This window comes from Oncorhynchus kisutch, linkage group LG25 (genome assembly GCF_002021735.2).
Source record: "Oncorhynchus kisutch isolate 150728-3 linkage group LG25, Okis_V2, whole genome shotgun sequence".
Lineage (NCBI taxonomy): Eukaryota > Metazoa > Chordata > Actinopteri > Salmoniformes > Salmonidae > Oncorhynchus > Oncorhynchus kisutch.
This window is the reverse complement of record NC_034198.2, coordinates 12868236-12887917: the sequence shown is the minus strand read 5'-3', so window position 1 is coordinate 12887917 and position 19682 is coordinate 12868236. Positions and strand designations below refer to the sequence as shown.

General features: G+C 42.4%; 1 protein-coding gene across 2 annotated transcripts in view; it reads right to left on the bottom strand.

Moving 5' to 3' along the window:
• The window catches only part of LOC109870608 (glutamate receptor ionotropic, delta-1-like), a 411408-nt gene that overhangs the window by 157851 nt on the left and 233875 nt on the right, over positions 1 to 19682 (bottom strand). The window lies entirely within an intron of this gene.

The following is a 19682-nucleotide window of genomic DNA, read 5'->3' as shown; positions in this document are numbered from 1 at the left end:
GTATGGAGAATTAATATTGTTATGATGGGAACAAAGGAGGATGAAAATGAAAACTATCTGGCAACTTGAGGATAAAGTCAAGGTTTTCATGAAACTTCATCTCGAGATAACAGGTGGATACAATTGATTTTCAATGGGCTTATCATTTCGGTGGCAGAGGGGAGGGAAGGCCCGGTCCGTTCTCCATCAGTGAACAATTTCTCCATGAAATAGTGGAGAGAACGTGCCCTGTATCCCACTTTCAAAAGGCTCCGAGCAGAGAAGCCGAAAGTTTGTCTTGTAGTCGATAAGTTGTATGTAAAAAAAAAAATATTTGGGGATTCGAAGATAACAATGTTGGCTATGAGTGATACCTCATGCTGAGGTAGTCCCCGATACGCAACATTACACCACGCTACACGTTACAATCTTGCATGATGGACTCATCCTTTTTATTCATATAATACGGAACCTTGGACAATATGGACTTCAAATTTGTCTTGGGTTTATGGGAAGGCAAAAAACGGCTTCGGCTAACTTTTTTTATTTTGAGGACCGTACAGATGTTAAAATGGTAAAACCAAGGTTGGGTTTTGAGTTTGATCTGATACAATGTCATTTTAGCGATTGGGGTATATTGTGACTTCAATGCTGTTACACTGTAGCTGCCCTTCTAGCAGATGTGATTTGGGATGAAAAATATTGACCTGTCTAATGTGGAACTAGGATAGGATAAACGATTGATACAGTAAGAGGGTCAATAGCCTGTCTAGGTTCTCTACTGGGGTAGGCCTATTCGATCCTATAACAATTGGTGTCACTATCGTTAAACACCTTTTCAACCATAAATCTCTTTTTTTTATTTTATGCAAAGGACATATTGTTCAGATGCACACCAGCAAATGGGTTAGGTGTTGGTCAAAGGGGTCAGTTGACTCTGCTAGCAACTGGCAGGTTAACACGGGGTTAAACTGAGTATAGCTGAAATTCATCATTAGAGCCAATATGATAACTGGCTTATGGAAGCACTACTCTATGCGAGAAGTATATTATGTTTTTACACAATCTATATAGGCTACCGGTATCTTTCCTCCCCAGTGCTATAGGCCGATGTGTTAAGCAGCCTAAGTGATTGAGCAACAAACCTTGTGTTTAAAAAACAACACAGAGGAAAAAGGGAAATCCAATACAAATATTCTTTACTTTGATAGGTCTGCCGTTGGGATGAAATGGATGCGGTATTTAGCTATATGCATATACTGTATATAGTGCCTTCAGAAAGTATTCATACCCCTTGGACTTTTTCCACATTTTCTTACATTGTGTTGCATACTTTATTCAAAATGTATTAAATATACTTTTCTTCTCTCTCCCGTCTACACACAATATCCCATAATGACAAAGTGAAAATATGTTTTTTGAAATATCTGCAAATGTATTGAAAATGAAATACAGAAATGTCTCATTTACATAAGTTGTGTTACAGCCTCAACTTTTCTTCTCTCTCCCATCTACACACAATATACCATAATGACAAAGTGAAAATATGTTTTTAGAAATATCTGCAAATGTATTGAAAATGAAATACAGAAATATCTCATTTACATAAGTACAAATATTCACAACTGACCCCTTCATTTACATACTTTGTAGAAGAACTGTTTGTAGCGAGTACAGTTGTGAGTCTTTCTGGTTTCTAAGAGCTTTCCACACCTGGATTGTGCAACATTTGCACATTATTCTTATCAAAATGATTGTTGATCATAGCTAGACAACCATTTTTAGTTCTTAGATTGTCATTTAGATTTAAGTCAAAACTGTAACTTTGCCTTTCAGGAACATTCACTGACTTCTTTGTTAAGCAACTCCAGTGTCGATTTGGCCTTGTGTTTTAGGTTATTGTCGTGCTGAAAGGTGTCTGTTGGAAAGCAGACTGAAGCAGGTTTTCCTCTAGGATTTTGCCTGTGCTTAGGTAACCTTCTTTTTTTATACTGAAAATCTCCCCTGCCCTTAAAAATGACAAGCGTACCCATAACAGGATGCAGCTAGCACTATGCTTGAACATATGGAGAGTGGTACTCAGTAATATGTTGTATTGGATTTGCCCCAAATGCAACACTTTGTATTCAGGCCAAAAAGGTAATTACGTTGCCAATTTTTTGGCAGTATTACTTTAGAGCCTTGTTGTAAACAGGATGCATGTTTTGAAATATTTTCATTCTGTACAGGCTTCCTTTTCTCGCTGTCAATTTAGGTTAGTATTGTGGAGTAACAACAATGTTGTTGATCTATCCTCAGTTTTCTGCTATCACCGCCATTAAACTCTGTAACTGTTTTAAAGTCACCATTGGCCTCATGGTGCAATCTCTGAGCGGTTTCCTTCCTCTCCAGCAACTGAGTTAGGAAGGACGCCTGTATCTTTGTAATGACTGGGTGTATTGATACACCATCCAAAGTGTAATTAATAACTTTATCCAACCCTTCTTTGTGAGGCATTGGAAAACCTCCCTGGTCTTTGTGGTTGAATCTGTGTTTTGACCCTCGAATCTGTGTTTGACCCTTAACCCTCGACTGAGGGTTAATTGTATGTGTGTGGTACAGATATGAGGTAGTCATTCAAAAATCATGTTAAACACTATTATTGCACACAGAGTGAGTCCATGGAACGTATTATGCGATTTGTGAAGCAAATGTTTCCTCCTGAACTTATTTAGGCTTGCCATAAAAAAGGGCTTGAATACTTATTGACATTTCAGCTTTTCATTTTTTATTAATTTGTACAGATTTGAAGAAAAAAAAACATAATTCCACTTTGAAATGATGAGGTATCATGTTGAGGCCAGTGATTAAAAACAGATCTCAATTGAATCCATTTTCAATTGAGGCTGTGACACGACAAAATGTGGGAAAAACTCAAAGGGTGTGAATACTGTCTGAAGGCACTGTATGTCAAGTAACTATATTCCTACTATGTACAGTTGTGAAGAAAAGAAAGAGAGAAGTGCCATGTATGTACAACGAGTCTAGAATGCACATGTAAAGAAAAATAGATGTTAAAATATAGGCTATTAAAAACTTTTGCAGTGTTTTGGGTTCGACAACAGCAGAGCAGCCTTGGCCCAGACATTGTGAAATATTGCGAGACATTGTGCATTGTGCCCCACACTGTGGAGTAAATTGCCTGCCTGTCGATCTCTGCTGCTGGCAGTTCAGTAAGTGTTCAGCGGAAGGAGAGTGGTAGAGGAGGTCTGGGTAACTCAGTGCTTTCTTTATTGTGTTCTCAGGGCCTCTTACTCACAGTCCTAGCCTATGGTGGGGCTCCGGTAGCTAGCACCTGTCTACAAGTCATCTTCCTTTGTCTAGGAGTAACAACTCACCACCAAACAGAGTGGTTTCATTGCGACAATTACTTCTCATTTGCATCATTCTCTTCTTGGTGTGATAACCTATTCAGCTATCACTGAAGTGATCCATTTTAAATGTCTGAGACAGGTGGGTTCATTCGAACATCTCTCCTTCTCCTTCTCCTTCTCCTCTCATCGCTGCCTATTAGGAGTGACAGGTCGCTTGTAGAAAGTTGTGTCTGGCTGTCTACTGTACTCCTATGTAGCTCCCTCTCTCCAGAGTTTAGTGGCAAAAATCCTGCTGAGTCTATGTTTCCATGGTGAAAAAGGAGATGGTAACAGGTCTTCTTTCACAATGTTCTCACCAAGTCTTCTCACCAATGACAGTTGTTGTCTTCTCTACAAAACAACAACAAACATTTACTTCCTGTTGATTCATCCTGAAGAGTACAGTGAGTAGTGCCTTGTGGGGGGGTGTAGTCCTTCTCAGAGCGAACCTGGCAATTATCTGTATTAATCAAAGTGTGTGCTAGCACCACTTCATGACTTGGGGAGATTACTATGAATCATACATGGGGCGTCTAATGTCTTACTAGCGTTTAACAGGTAGAATTTGCCTTGCTGTGAAACCCATTTTATTTATTTTTTATTCATATTATCTTTATTCAACTAGGCAAGTCAGTTAAGAACAAATTCTTATTTTCAATGACGGCCTAGGAACAGTGGGTTAACTGCCTGTTCAGGGGCAGAACGACAGATTAGTAGCTTGTCAGCTCGGGGGTTTGAACTTGCAACCTTCCGGGTACTAGTCCAACGGTCTAACTACTAGACTACCCTGCCGCCCCCATTACATCGTCCACTTTGCATGTTTTCATTCCTGTTATTTTATACCGTTATGGATATTGTGAAACTATTGGTATCCACTTATACTGAACAAAAATATAAACGCAACATGCAACAATTTTACTGAGTTACAGTAAATTCATTTTTTTATTTCACATGACTGATCTGCGGTTGTGAGGCCAGTTGGACGTACTGCCAAATTCTCTAAAACGACGTTGAAGGTGGGTTATAGTGGAGAATTAACATTCAATTATCTGGCAATAGCTCTGGAGGACATTCCTGCAGTCAGCATCCCAATTGCATGCTCCCTCAACTTGTGTGACAAAACTGCACATTTTAGGGTGGCCTTTTATTGTCCCCAGCACAAGGTTCACCTGTGTAATGATCATGCTGTTTTATCAGCCTCTTGATATGCCACACCTGTCAGGTGGATGGATTATCTTGGCAAAGGAGAAATGCTCACTAACAGGGATGTGTGTATGGACAATTTCTGGGGATCTTTTATTTCAGCTCATGAAACATGGGATCAACACTTTACATGTTGCATTTATATTTTTGTTCAGTATATATTTCACTTGAGGGGGGGGGGGGGGGCAGACACGGCTCCTTATCATTCAAAGCCTAACTTTGGTGGGTTTGAGAAATCCTTGTTTATGAACATTCTAGATTTGCATTTTCCTCACTTTTCCTCACCTAATCCCTATAGATTACAGCCCAAATCTTTTGTCGGCTGCAGAGAGAGTGGCAGTGATGGGCTCTCCAAAGCTGCTTGGCTTCGCCTCATGGACTTCAGCAACAGCTGCTGTGATCCCAGTGAAATTTAACTAAGACACTTAGGGGAGCATCATAACAAGCAGCATAAGAGATAATCAAAGAGGAGCAGGAGAGCAAATCTCATCAAAGAGGCCCCATCTCCAACCGTCTCTCCACTGGCGGGAAACAAATGGGATTTTACAGGATGTGACTTTCTCGCTCGGTCTCTCTCTCTTTCTCTCTCTCTCTCTTTCTCTCTCGCTCTCTGTCCCTCTCTCTCTGTCTTTCTCTCCCCACACTCTGTCTTTCTATCACTCTCTGTACCTCTCTCTCTCTCTGTACCTCTCTCTCTCTGTACCTCTCTCTCTCTGTACCTCTCTCTCTCTGTACCTCTCTCTCTCTCTCTCTATCTCTCTCTCGCTGTTTCTTTATTCGTGGGTTATGTGAATCATCATGAGGGCTGCCACTACCGCGTGAGGAGAGCAGAGAGCACACACACATCCACTTGCATGCACAGGCACAGGCACGCACACTATTCCTAGCCACAGACACAGACCCGCAGAGGTGAGGTGAGGGGCTGTGTGATACAAGCTGACAGTCCAAATATGGCCTTTTGTGTGACAGTGCTGCCCCCAATGCAATGGATGGAGGTAAAAGCATGCACGAGGAGCCAGCTGAAGTTCATGTGACGTAATACTCCAATCGCCCTGCCCTCCTCTCGACACTGCATGACATAATCAAATGATTGTGATGCTAAGGTGAGATGCTGTCAGTGGATGGGTTGTATGTCATCATGATAGGGCTAAATAACAAAAACAAGCAAACATCCAATCACACGATGATTACCCTCAAGAGAGAGAAGGAAGGAGGGATCAAAGGGGGAAAACCGAACAGCTCATAGGATGATATCACCAGCTATCACGGAGTATGTCCAAAATGGTACGCTACTCCCTATAAAGTGCACTACTCTGGGCCAGGTCCCATAGAGTAGTGCACTATATAGGGAATAGTGTGCCATTACAGTAATGTAAACAGCTATTCCCCTCTCTCATCATCAACGAAATGTCCCAAATGAGTATCCATGTAAACAATGCAAGATACATGGGATTAAATGTTTGACTCAACGCAGGTGTCATGAATGACATGACATTTGAAGTGTGATTAAGATAAGGCAGAGATCCACTCGGCCCACAGCTCACATTACAGCCAAAACTCTTTACAATCAGGTTCTAGCCTCATTCAATATTCAAACGGAATATCACTTTTCAGTCCCTCTGTTTGTTTTGAAGTAAATGCAAATAAACATAAATCATCATGCGCTGACAGCTGTGCACTGCCGAGCGCGGGGAATGTTAAGAATTGTGAATACGAAGGTCCCACTGACAGTTAATTTTGCTCCAATCCTCATGAAAAGACAAGCATTTTAATTAGCCCCTTCAGTGAGACTCACATGTGTTGCTTTGTATGACAACACATTTTATGTTCTATTTCCTGCTGTTTTGAACAATAATTGAGACTTTTACATTTTCATCTCTGCTGACAGGTGTGACATTTGCCTTCAGGAGACATATTTTTCATCGGCTGTTCAAGCGGCCTGTTTATGGATGAGAGATTTCTGCTATTGAATAACCATAAAAACACCCTGTATGATCTTTCAGACAGCTGTAAGTAATAAGCAGAGAACAGGACGGAAAAAGATGGAAGACAGATGATCGAATTCAATAGAATAGAAGCCGACATACATCGCCGCCAATGTTGATGCTGTGTTGTTGTTGACAAACCTCACACACACACACACACACACACACACACACACACAGACACACACACACACACACACAGGCACACACACAGACACACACACAGACACACACACACACGCACGCACACGCACACACACACACACACACACACACACACACACACACACACACACACACACACACAGACACACACACGCGCACGCACGCACACACGCACGCACGTACACACACACATACAGCTCTTATTTTAAAACTGGAAGGATCTAGATAGCCTGAGTGCCAGTCTGTTTGTGCCATCGTGCCAATTCCTTGTCACTCATTGTCATGCCAATCATTTTTGTTTTGCTTGACGAGGACTGCAATGGTATAAGCAAGAGCACAAACTGATCTGGGAACACACTAGGAATGATCTACCTGTGAGGGATCTACTTACGAAGCACTACCTAGGCTCAAATAATGTTGTATGTTTTCAGTTTCCAAAGCCATTCTGTGATTGTGTATGACCACAGGAAAAAGAGCTACATGCATTTCAATACAAGCCCAATCAATGCATTTTGAATGAGAACAGTTTCACTCTGGGCTCAGCTCAGTCCCTTCACATTGTTGTTGCATGAGGCCCGACTGGAGAGAGGAGCTAGCGAACACTGTCCTAGTCCTGCAATCTGTCACCACCATCTGCCCTCAGGACAGAGAGAAGAACCTTGGAGACATGTGTTATCTCGCTGTGATGTCATCTGTCTGTCTACGCGCCACGCTCCACACCAGCCGACTGAGGAGGGAAAGAATCGCTCACCCGGAAAAAAAGGTGGAAAGAAGAAAACACCTTAAAAAAGGAGAGAAAGGCACCTTGGACAGCCAATTACCTGACGTTGGAGAAATGCTACACGTCAACCTTTTACGAAAGCCATTCTCGCACCCGCTGGAGAAAAAAAATAATGTTTTCCCACAAGAGCCCTGGCAGTAATGTGACGAGCATGTCCTGGAATGGTGGGATTTAATTGTGCGATTGTATAATTGAACATTGTGTTCTCTCCATTGACTATACAAGCACTAAATGTAAATTTGCCCCTCAAGTAGCAGCTCTTCTCTCTCCAAGAGTTTTCATGTCCTGCCAAGGCGCTTATGCAAATGGGTCAAATCAAAGAGCTACGCTAGATTTTAGGACCGCAATGAAAAATCGATATCGCAGGGATCTGATACATCACACGTGAGGGCAAGGATAACGAGTGTCGGTGATAACTCGATTTTCCCTCTGCATAAACAACCCTTGATACCGTACGACACCCAGATATCATGTAAGCGTCTTAATGTTTTCCAGCTATAGCGAGGGCAAGCTAATTATGCTAAGTGTGGCTTTCCACAAGGTCAGATGGTTATCAAAGCTCCATTCCCACTTGATAAACAACACTAATTGGTACAAGCACTTAAAAATATGAATTTAAAAAAAGGAGACAAATCATCACGCTGTATCAACCCAGCCAACCGACTAATGAAACCCTCCCAGTAGAGTAACTGTTTACGGTGCATCAAAGTATCAAAGCTCCGCGCGTTTGTCTGTTTGTCCCTCTGATGATCCAGAGGATGCGTGTTGCCCGGCTGCCCGCGTATCAAACACTGCCAGACCAGGACATCCAGCGGGCCTCATGTAACCGGATTAACCGGATTTATATGTCAGCTCTCTGGACAATCCCATGGACGCTCTGACTCCCACTCTGTGTGAGATGGGGTTTTTGAGACGGCTTAATGACCCAAGAGGCCGGTCTATAGAGACCCCTTTTGAAGGCCTCTGAATTTGTGCCTGAGCCTATAAGGCGAGTGTGTGTCTGCGCTACTGTACTCTACGAGTTGGCTTCTGCAAGCCAGGTGACAGCTATTGTGTTCGGCTTGCCCTTTGCACTTAAGTGACGTCACTGAAAAAGGATACGGCACTGGGTGGCTCTCTCTCTCTCTCTCTGCTGATATCTATTTCTGTCTCTGCACAGTGCCCTTTAGAACGTAACAATCACAAGTGGAGGAGAGAGGCGAGGGGAGATTGTGGGTGCATAGAGGACAGAGAGGGAGGTGGGAGTTTGAAGTGGGCGGGGGGGTGGCTAGCCCCTGGTACTGTTCACACCTTGTTTCATTATGCTAGCAGCTCTCTGCAGATGTTTTCTGCTTCAGATGCATCTCCGTCCCTCTCTCTCTCAGAGCACGTCAAGACCAGACTCATTGGAACTGTGGAGTATCGAGAGGTACCAAGGCAATTGATACAAGGCGAGATACTGTATCGCTTTTCTTTTTTTAAGATGAACTTTTGTGATTAGCTTGTAAATGGCACTTAGAGATGGGCCTATACTTCAACTGATTTATCTTTTGTTTTTATTGATTATCTTGTAAACATGAACTGTGAAGCCATATGGAAACCAAAGAGGAAGGGCCTAAACCTTCATCTGATGTTTTTTGTGCGTGTGCGTGCGTGCATGTGCGTGCGTGTGTTGGAAACATAGAGACATAATAGAGAGACGTGTTTGAGAAATGTGACGAGCGGATGAAAGACGTAGTAAGGGTTGCAACCACGCCGATGGCATCACAGGGGAGAGCCATCTGACTAGGAGTCCTGTACGATACCAGACAGAGGCGAAGACGGGCTGAAGACAGGCTGCACAGTGTTGGCTACATGCATCTCTATCCATATTAGCAAGATGTCCATATCCTCTCATCTTCTGCATGTTACTCTTTGGCTTGTCAATAGAGGCAACTTAGAGATTCCCATCGGCAAGCCTAAAGTCAGGGCCTAAAGGAAACACTGAACACGGAGAAATTACAACTTTACGGAGAATGCGCGGCCGGAGGAAGTAATGATCAAGGGAAAAACAAGAGGTTCCACCTTCTTTTCACACGAGATACAACATCCAAAACACCTCTAGCAGTGTATTCTCCCTGTGACCATGAAAGGATCCGAGAATTATAATCACGTTTACGAATCCAAAAAGAACATACTTCCAGCCACTTATCCTGCTCGGTCGACAAAGACTTGGCTCACAGACACGCTATAATGAATTTCACGAGACTGCAGCCATACATCCTCAGTTCTATTAGGAGTAGCAACCCGGCTTGGCCATGGCAATTGTGTGTGTGTTTGTGTGTGCGAGCATGCGTAATGCCTGTGTGTGGACTTATTGCCAAAACCTCGCCATACAAGATCTGTTCTTAAGCAGCACCTGGGACTCAAGACTCTGGCATGCAATATGCTCTCCCTTCAACCATCTAAGGCCAATTTCTGCTGTATATTTTGTAGAAAGAGCGATGGGTAAATGGAACCTGTGTACAGTAGGTTGTTTGATCGAAGGTACTAGGTCAGTTGACAGGTGAGAAAGACACCTCACACCTTGAAATCCATGAATTAATGTACGGGGTGTTTTTATAAAAAATTTAAATAGAAAAAACTTTTACCAACCTCAGAATCATGTCTTGTGTCCAGCGCCGCGGGCAGGTTGGGAGGCAGAGCAAACATCAAGCAAGGCATTGAAGGGCTAGCTAAGCCCACGATCCATTATGAAGGCTTTCCGAATCAGATCCAACTTAGTAAATTGGAGCTTGTCGTAAAGGCAACATTTGCAGTGACAAGCTCAACCGAGGGGCTGGGGGCTTTAGCCTTAACAGCAGCCAGTAGGGTACTAGACCGGCAGCACTTGAGCTCTTCTCAGTTTATGTGGCATGAAGCAGCCACCAGACAAAACAAGTTAAGACTCCCAGAAAAGATGTCTGTCCATTGCCGGACCATTAACCCAATCAATCTCGGTAATGCAAAGTGCCAGGCAGGCAGGCAGGCAGAGGAAGGCAATGGGAGAGAGTGGAGCAGTTTAAATAGTTGTTAGAGGTACTTTCTGCCTGGAGATCTCTGTACCAGAACAGGGTTATTCCCACCAGCCATCCACAGAAACATAGAGTAAATGTAGCCATTAGCAGAAGTAACTGTTGGCAGGGTCCGAAATGACGACTTTAAAAGATTTTTGTTAATTGAAATACAATTGACCTATTGTGTAGCCCAACCTTGACCCCTGCTCTGGTGTGTGTGTGTGTGTGTGTGTGTGTGTGTGTGTGTGTGTGTGTGTGTGCGTGAACCCTGCTGGTTCATTGGCGAGAGGCAGTGTTATTAAACTTCATCACCTGAGGAGGAGCGCGGGATGAGTCCATCTCTCAGCACCTCTGTCTGTCTGACGCTAGCCACGCTAACCGCCGCCTGCTGCTCTCAACCATCCCCTCCATACCACCACTTCACACCACCACAGGCCCAGACTGCATTAGGACACGCACCAGCACAGGCGTAATTGCCCACGCCATCCTCTCGCCTGTTGATGGACCAAATTGCCAAATCAACAGGCAGCTACCTCGGCAGCACTGCAGTGTTGAGGAGAGGCCAGACTGCACTCCATTAATCGTAGGGAAATAGGGACGTGTTTGTTATGTCAAAAAGGCTTGCAAGATAAATTGTGCCTAAGACGATGGAAAATTGTTTAATAAACAATTTTATTACCCCTGGAGAAGATTTTTTTCTCTTAACGCTTGAATTCACTGGGATGACATGACAAGACAATTAGCAGTAACAAAATCTGTCTCAGCATCAAATGTTGGTGTAGGACTCTTACATATGTGTGGCTCAGTTGGTAAAGCATGACCCTTGTAATGCCAGGGTTGTGGGTTCGATTCCCACGGGGGACCCATTCAAGGGAAAATAAGTATAATAATGTATGCAATCACTACTGTAAGTTGCTCTGGATAAAAGTGTCTGCTAAATAACTTAGCCATAGGCTGCTCTGTGGAAAGTGTTACCCTCTCTCAAAGCCATGATGTCAGACGGAGAGGGTAAAACACAGAGATAAAGAGCAAGGAGGGGAAAGGCTACTCATAGGAGCCGCTGCTAATCACAAGAATCTGTCCATTTCGCATGGCTGCCATACACATCCAATGATTTATCTCTCTGTTGCTCCCCATTTCTGCAATGTTGTCCCTGTGTTTTAGAGGCAGTTTCTGAAGGACATTTCTATTCTCAGACTGATTTGGGCATTGCGCCTGTCCGTGCCCGGGTTCAGAACTCAAGACGAGGCTGCTGCATTCTTATAACCTCATCACATCACAACGCTTTACCGCAGCAACAATGATTACCATTAGCGGCAATACTCAATCTATTCTGCATAGCCCAGGCTAGATTCATATTGTATATTTCATAGAGATATTCTCAGGAAAATGAATGCTTTTCTTTATATACCAGTTATCAAGGTTTAGTCAAGATATAGCTGGGCACATTCCCTTATCAAAGCCAGCTTAAACATGGTCGATGTGATCAAATTTGATTAGAATGTAATCAGATGTATCAATTAAATATTGAATATAAAAGATACATCACAAGTGCAACGGGGTAAAGGGTAACGGGGTAAAGGGGTAACGGGGTAAAGGGGTAACGGGGTAACGGGATAAAGGGGTAAAGGGGTAACGGGGTAAAGGGGTAACGGGGTAACGGGGGAAAGGGGTAACGGGGTAAAGGGGTAACGGGGTAATGGGGGAAACGGGTAACAGGGTAACGGGGTAACGGGGTAATGGGGTAACGGGGTAAAGGGGTAAAGGGGTAAAGGATAGCGACAGCCGACAGTATGGAGACAGTATATTGACAGTATAGCGACAGTAGCGACAACCAACAGTATAGTGACAGTGTAGTGAAAGTATAGTGGCAGTACAGCGACAGTATATTGCCAGTATAGTGGCAGTATAGTGACAGTATAGCGACAGCCCCCTCAGCACCCCAGTTATATAGATCACTGAACTGTAAGGGCCAAGCATAGAGGTTGAGCTAAAAGATTGAACCTGATGGGCGACAGATGGGAAAGCAATCCGACCCCACACGGCTAAAACAGAACTCATTCCACTGTGTATAGTTCCTTCTATGACGGTACAGCTTTATTGTTCTTTTTTTTATTTCCCTACTGTGTGTTTGTAAGGTCAATCCTAACCCTACCAGGAAACACACAACACAAGATCTATGACAGGAACGCAGAATGAGGCAGGAGGCATTTTCACAAGTCCCCTCTGAAGAGAGTTGCAATACAATGTGATGACAGTAGCATACAGAATGCATTATCACCCTGTGAAGAGGTCTGTCTAATGGAAGCACAGACATAGAGCCAGGGGGGACCTGTCAGTAGAGGTAATCGAAACAACTCCTATTGTTTCTCTTTCTGTTTTCTCAGTGATGGATATGGTGGTTTTTTCCCGGTTCAGGCTGCGACCACATTGCCCATGATTGCCTGATGTTTGCCTGATTGCCTAGTCACTTTTACCCCTACCTGCATGCACATATTAAGTATATTACCTCAACTACCTTGTTCCCCTGCACATTGACTCTGCACCGGTACTCCTTGTATATAGTCTTGTTATTGTTATTTTCTTATGTTACTATTTCCTTTTCTTTTTTGCAACTGTGTATATATATTTGTTTATCTCTGCAGTGTTGGGAAAGGGCTCTTAAGAAAGCCTTTCACAGTATGGTCTACGCCTGTTGTGTTCGGCGCGTGTGAAAAATATAATTGGATTTGATTTGATACAGTGGGTAAGTACTGTGGAGGTGTGACTGACTAGATCTGACATGCAGTAACTTCTCCACATCAAAGTCCATACAGTAATTATGACATCGGTGTTGTAGTGCTCGAGACCAGTCGAGAGACCACATTTAGTGTCTCAGGTCAAATATATTCACCCCTCTCTTCGAACATGAATACAGTATCTTAACAGCCTTTATATCTATTGTAGACATGTTTGCTCAGTGGTGAACCTATAGGTCTTCAGTGTGTGAACCTATAGGCCTTCAGTGTGTGAACCTATAGGCCTTCAGTGTGTGAACCTATAGGCCTTCAGTGTGTGAACCTATAGGCCTTCAGTGTGTGAACCTATAGGTCTTCAGTGTGTGAACCTATAGGTCTTCAGTGTGTGAACCTATAGGCCTTCAGTGTGTGAACCTATAGGTCTTCAGTGTGTGAACCTATAGGCCTTCAGTGTGTGAACCTATAGGTCTTCAGTGTGTGAACCTATAGGCCTTCAGTGTGTGAACCTATAGGCCTTCAGTGTGTGAACCTATACGTCTTCAGTGTGTGAACCTATACGTCTTCAGTGTGTGAACCTATAGGCCTTCAGTGGTGAACCTATAGGCTTTCAGTGTGTGAACCTATAGGCCTTCAGTGTGTGAACCTATAGACCTTCAGTGTGTGACAGGTTAGTACAGTGGTGAACCTATAGGACCTTCAGTGTGTGAACCTATAGGCCTTCAGTGTGTGACAGGTTAGTACAGTGGTGAACCTATAGGCCTTCAGTGTGTGACAGGTTAGTACAGTGGTGAACCTATAGACCTTCAGTGTGTGACAGGTTAGTACAGTGGTGAACCTATAGGCCTTCAGTGTGTGACAGGTTAGTACAGTGGTGAACCTATAGGCCTTCAGTGTGTGACAGGTTAGTACAGTGGTGAACCTATAGGACCTTCAGTGTGTGACAGGTTAGTACAGTGGTGAACCTATAGGCCTTCAGTGTGTGACAGGTTAGTACAGTGGTGAACCTATAGGCCTTCAGTGTGTGACAGGTTAGTACAGTGGTGAACCTATAGGACCTTCAGTGTGTGACAGGTTTGTATAGTGGTGAACCTATAGGTGTTCAGTGTGTGACAGGTTAGTACAGTGGTGAACCTATAGGCCTTCAGTGTGTGACAGGTTAGTACAGTGGTAAACCTATAGGACCTTCAGTGTGTGAAAGGTTAGTACAGTGAACCTATAGGCCTTCAGTGTGTGACAGGTTAGTACAGTGGTGAACCTATAGGCCTTCAGTGTGTGACAGGTTAGTACAGTGGTGAACCTATAGGACCTTCAGTGTGTGACAGGTTAGTACAGTGGAGAACCTATAGGTCTTCAGTGTGTGACAGGTTTGTGATGTTGTAAGGACAGCAACTGTAATACGAGCACACTCATGTAGGACAGTGAACCTTTTGTAAAACACAAAGGGCCAGTTGTGTAGTGGAGGCTATACGCAGGTATCCAACATAGTCCGTATACCCACGTTTTAAAGTGGGAATTGCGTATACTCACTTCTTAATCCCCACTGATGTGTATCAAAGTAGTGTAGTGGAGGTATACGACTTATCAATTATGTAGTACAATAGAGAAATCATGTAGTCAATGACCAAAAGCGCCCTCTTTGGCCTCATGGAGGGAATGTTATTAATATTTTTCATAATTTCATAATTAATAAAGATTATTTCAAAAACCCTGATGAAAATCCGGTGTTTCTATGTCAAACAGTTTTGTTATAGTTCAGTCTTCTGTGACGTATATAAAGTTTAATATTGGGACGCAAACAATAATTTTATGAAGCCCATAAACATGTGTGTGAAGTGTGACATTTTGTTTCCATAAGTTTCCAAAACGGTCCCACCCATTACAAGTCAAAATGTGATTTGTTAATTCCACTGTCACTCAAAAAGTTGCCCTTATACAGTTGAACGGCATATGCCTTCTATCTAGCTTCTGATGGCTTAGCCAATGGCTGACTGATTGGATTTTTTAAAATGTATTCTTCAATGTTAATCCTTTCCTTTCCAACAAAAACTGGAGAGATTAACTTCTTATGGCTCGGGGCAGTATTGAGTAGCTTGGATGAATAAGGTGCCCAGAGTAAACTGCATGCTACTCAGGCCCAGTTGCTAATATATGCATAGTATGCGTATTAGTAGATTTGGATCGAAAACACTCTGAAGTTTCTAAAACTGTTTGAATGATGTCTGTGAGTATAACAGAATTCATATGGCAGGCAAAAACCTGAGAAAAAATCCAACCAGGAAGTGGGAAATCTGAGGTTTGTAGTTTTTCAACTCTTTGCCTATCGAATATACAGTGTCGATGGGGTCAAATTGCACTTCCTAAGGCTTCCACTAGATGGGGGGGGAATGGGGGAATGGGAGCTGAATGAGTCAGAGGTCTGCCAGAGTGGCATGAGCTGGTCACACGCATTCACTTGAGAGTTAGCTTGTGTTCCATTGGATTTCTGAAGACAAAGGAATTCTCCGGTTGGAACATTATTGAAGATTTGTGTTAAAAACATCCTCAAATATTGATTCTATACTTCGTTTGACATGTTTCTACAGACTGTAACGGAACTTTTTGACTTTTCGTCTGGCCTGCGCGTCATGAATTTGGATTACTTGGCTAAACGTGCTGAGAAAAAGGAGGTATTTGGACAGAAATGATGGACTTTATCGAACAAATCAAACATTTATTGTGGAACTGGGATTCCTGGGAGTGCATTCAGATGAATATCATCAAAGGTAAATTAATATTTATAATGCTATTTCTGAATTAGTTGACTCCAAAACATGGTGGAAATCTGTATGGCTTGAGTTATTGTCTGAGCGCTGTACTCAGATTATTGCGAGGTGTGCTTTTTCGGTAAAGCTTTTTTGAAATCTGAACTTCTTCGAGATAGGGAGCGCTCTTTTAATTTTTGGATAAAAAACGTTCCCGTTTTAAACAAGATATTTTGTCACGAAAAGATGCTCGACTATGCATGTAATTGACAGCTTTGGAAAGAAAAAACTCTGACGTTTCCAAAACGTGAGTGCCCCAGAACTAATGCTACAGGCGAAACCAAGATGAAATTTCATACAGGAAATGCCCCAGATTCGGAAGGCGCTGTGTTCCAATTTCTCCTTATATAGCTGTGAATGCGCCAGGAATGAGCCTGCCCTTTCTGTCGTTTCCCCAAGGTGTCTGCAGCATTGTGACGTATTTGTAGGCATATCATTGGAAGATTGACCATAAGAGACTACATTTACCAGGTGTCCGCCCGGTGTCCTGCGTCGAAATTATTGCGTAAACTCCAGGTCCATTTCTTCAGAGGAGAAACTAAACTGCCACGAATGACTTATCATCGAATAGATATGTGAAAAACACCTTGAGGATTGATTCTATGGAGAGGTGTATCTATAACTCCATGCATAATAGTTGTATCTTTTATCAATGTTTATTATGAGTATTTCTGTAAATTGATGTGGCTCTGCAAAATCACAGGATGTTTTGGAACTACTAAACATAACGCGGCAATGTAAACTCAGATTTTGTATATAAATATGAACTTTATCGAACAAAACATACATGTACTGTGTAACATGAAGTCCTATGAGTGTCACCTGATGAAGATCAAAGGTTAGTGATTAATTTTATCTCTATTTGTGCTTTTTGTGACTACTCTCTTTGGCTGGAAAAAATGGCTGTGTTTTTCTGTGACTCGGTGCAGACCTAACATAATCTTTTGGTGTGCTTTCGTCATAAGGCCTTTTTGAAATTGGACAATGTGGTGGGATTAACAACAAGTTTATCTTTAAAATGGTGTAAAATACTTCTAAGTTTGAGGAATTTTAATTATGAGATTTCTGTTGTTTTGAATTTGGCGCCCTGCACATTCACTGGCTGTTGTCATATCGATCCCGTTAGCGGGATTCAAGCTATAAGAATCTTTTAAAATAAAACATAATTGAAAATAATAATATTATAATAATAATTATTATTATTTTGTAAATCCTTAGCCCTTCTCCGAAAGCATAGAAGGCCCCCATTGTTTGGGTTAGTAATAATTTGTAAAGTGGCGCTATTTGCCCTCAGCATGCATTTTTTCACTGTTCTGAATGTATAAGTAATCCATATGTTCTTCTGAAATATGAACACAGAAATACTAGACCTTTTGAACTCTTATGTTGGCAATTTGACAAAATTACAATCATTGTCTTATATTGGACTCGCATGTTTTTGGTCTCAGTCTTGACTCGTCTCGGACACCTTGTCCCCCTCCCGGTCTCGGTCTTGACTCGGTCTCGCTTTAGGTGGTCTTGAACACAACACTGTATGACACACTCAGATTAGTGAAGTGCTTTTAGGTCATTATCAATACAACGTCACAATAAGGTGCAGAGTGTTCGGTTTGCCTGCTGGGGGACAAGGAGACCCCCCCCCCCCCCAGCTCCCCTAGAACCATTGACAACTGTGTGACGTTTTCAAAGAAATGTTAAATAAATGTTATAATTATTTGGTTGTAATAAAGCTTCCCACAATAAGTTGTGTAAATTTTGGCCCATTCCTCCTGACAGAGCTGGTAGGCCTCCTTGCTCACACACACTTTCTCAGTTCTGCCCACACATTTTTCTATTGGATTGAGGTCAGGGCTTTGTGATGGCCACTCCAATACCTTGACTTTGCTGTCCTTATGCCATTTTACTTTAGAAGTATGCTTGGGGTCATTGTCTATTTGGAAGACCCATTTGCGACCAAGCTTTAACTTCCTGACTGATGTCTTGAGATGTTGCTTCAATATATTCAAATAATTTTGCTTCCTCATGATGCCATCTATTTTGTGAAGTGCACCAGTCCCTCCTGCAGCAAAGCACCCCGGCAACATGATGCTGCCATCCCAGTGCTTCAGGGTTGGGATGGTGTTCTTCAGCTTGCAAGCCTCCCCCTTTTCCATTAAACATAACAATGGTCATTATGGCCAAACAGTTCTATTTTTGTTTCATCAGACCATAGGAAATTTCTCCAAAAAGTACAATCTTTGTCCCCATGTGCAGTCTGGATTTTTAATGGCGGTTTTGGAGCAGTGGCTTCTTCCTTGCAGAGCGGCCTTTCAGGTTATGTCGATAAAGGACTCGTTTTACTGTGGATATAGATACTTTTGTACCTGTTCCACCAGCATCTTCACAAGGTCCTTTGCTGTTGTTCTGGGATTGATTTGCTCCTGTCGCACCAAAGTACTTTCATCTCTAGGAGACAGAACACGTCTCCTTCCTGAGCGGTATGACGACTGCATTGTCCCATGGTGTTTATACTTGAGCACTATTGTTTGTAGAGAAGAATGTGGTACCTTCATGCATTTGGAAATTACTCCCAAGGATGAACCAGACTTGTGGAGGTCTACAATTTTTTTTCTGAGTTCTTGGTTGATTTCTTTTGATTTTCCCATGATGTCAAGCAAATAGGCAATGAGTTTGAAGGTAGGCATTGAAATACAGCCACAGGAACACCTCCTATTGCCTCAAATGATGTCAATTAGCCTATCAGAAGCTTCTAAAGCCATGACATAATTTTCTGGAATTTTGCAAGCTGTTTAAAGGCACAATCAACTTAGTGTATATAAAACTTCCGAACCACCAGAATTGTGATACAGTGAAATAATCTGTCTGCAAACAATTGTTGGAAAAATGACTTGTGGCATGCACAAAGTAGATTTCCTAACAGACTTGCCAAAACTATAGTTTTTTAACAAGAAATTTGTGGAGTGATTGAAAAGCGAGTTTGAATGACTCCAACCTAAGTGTATGTAAACTTCTGGCTTTAACTGTATCTGCAAATACACGATCAATTGATGTTTACTGATCATAACTCTGATGTATAACTCTGATGATAGACTTACAGTGCCTTCAGAAGGTATTCATACCCCTTGGCTTATTCCAAATTTTGTTGTATAACAGCCTGCAATCAAAATGGATTAAACAGAAATGTTAGCACATTTATTGAAATACAGAAAAATCTTATTTACACAAGTATTCACATCCCCTGAGTCGATACATGTTAGAACCACCATTGGCAGCCATTACAGCTGTGAGTCTTTCTGGATAAATATCTAAGAGCTTTGCACACCTGGATTGTACAAAATTTGCACATTATTATTTGTAGAATTCGACAAGCTCTGTCAAGTTGGTTGTTGATCATTGCTAGGCATCCATTTTCAAGTCTTGCCATAGAGGTTGAAGCTGATTTAAGTCAAAATTGTAAGTAGGCCACTCATGCACATTCAATGTAAACTTGGTAAGCAACTCCAGCGCAGTGTATATTTGGCCTTGTGTTTTAGGTTATTGTCCTGCTGAATGGTGAATTTGTCTCCCAGTGTCGGCTGCATAACAGACTGAACCAGGTTTTCCTTTAGGATTTTACCTGTGCTT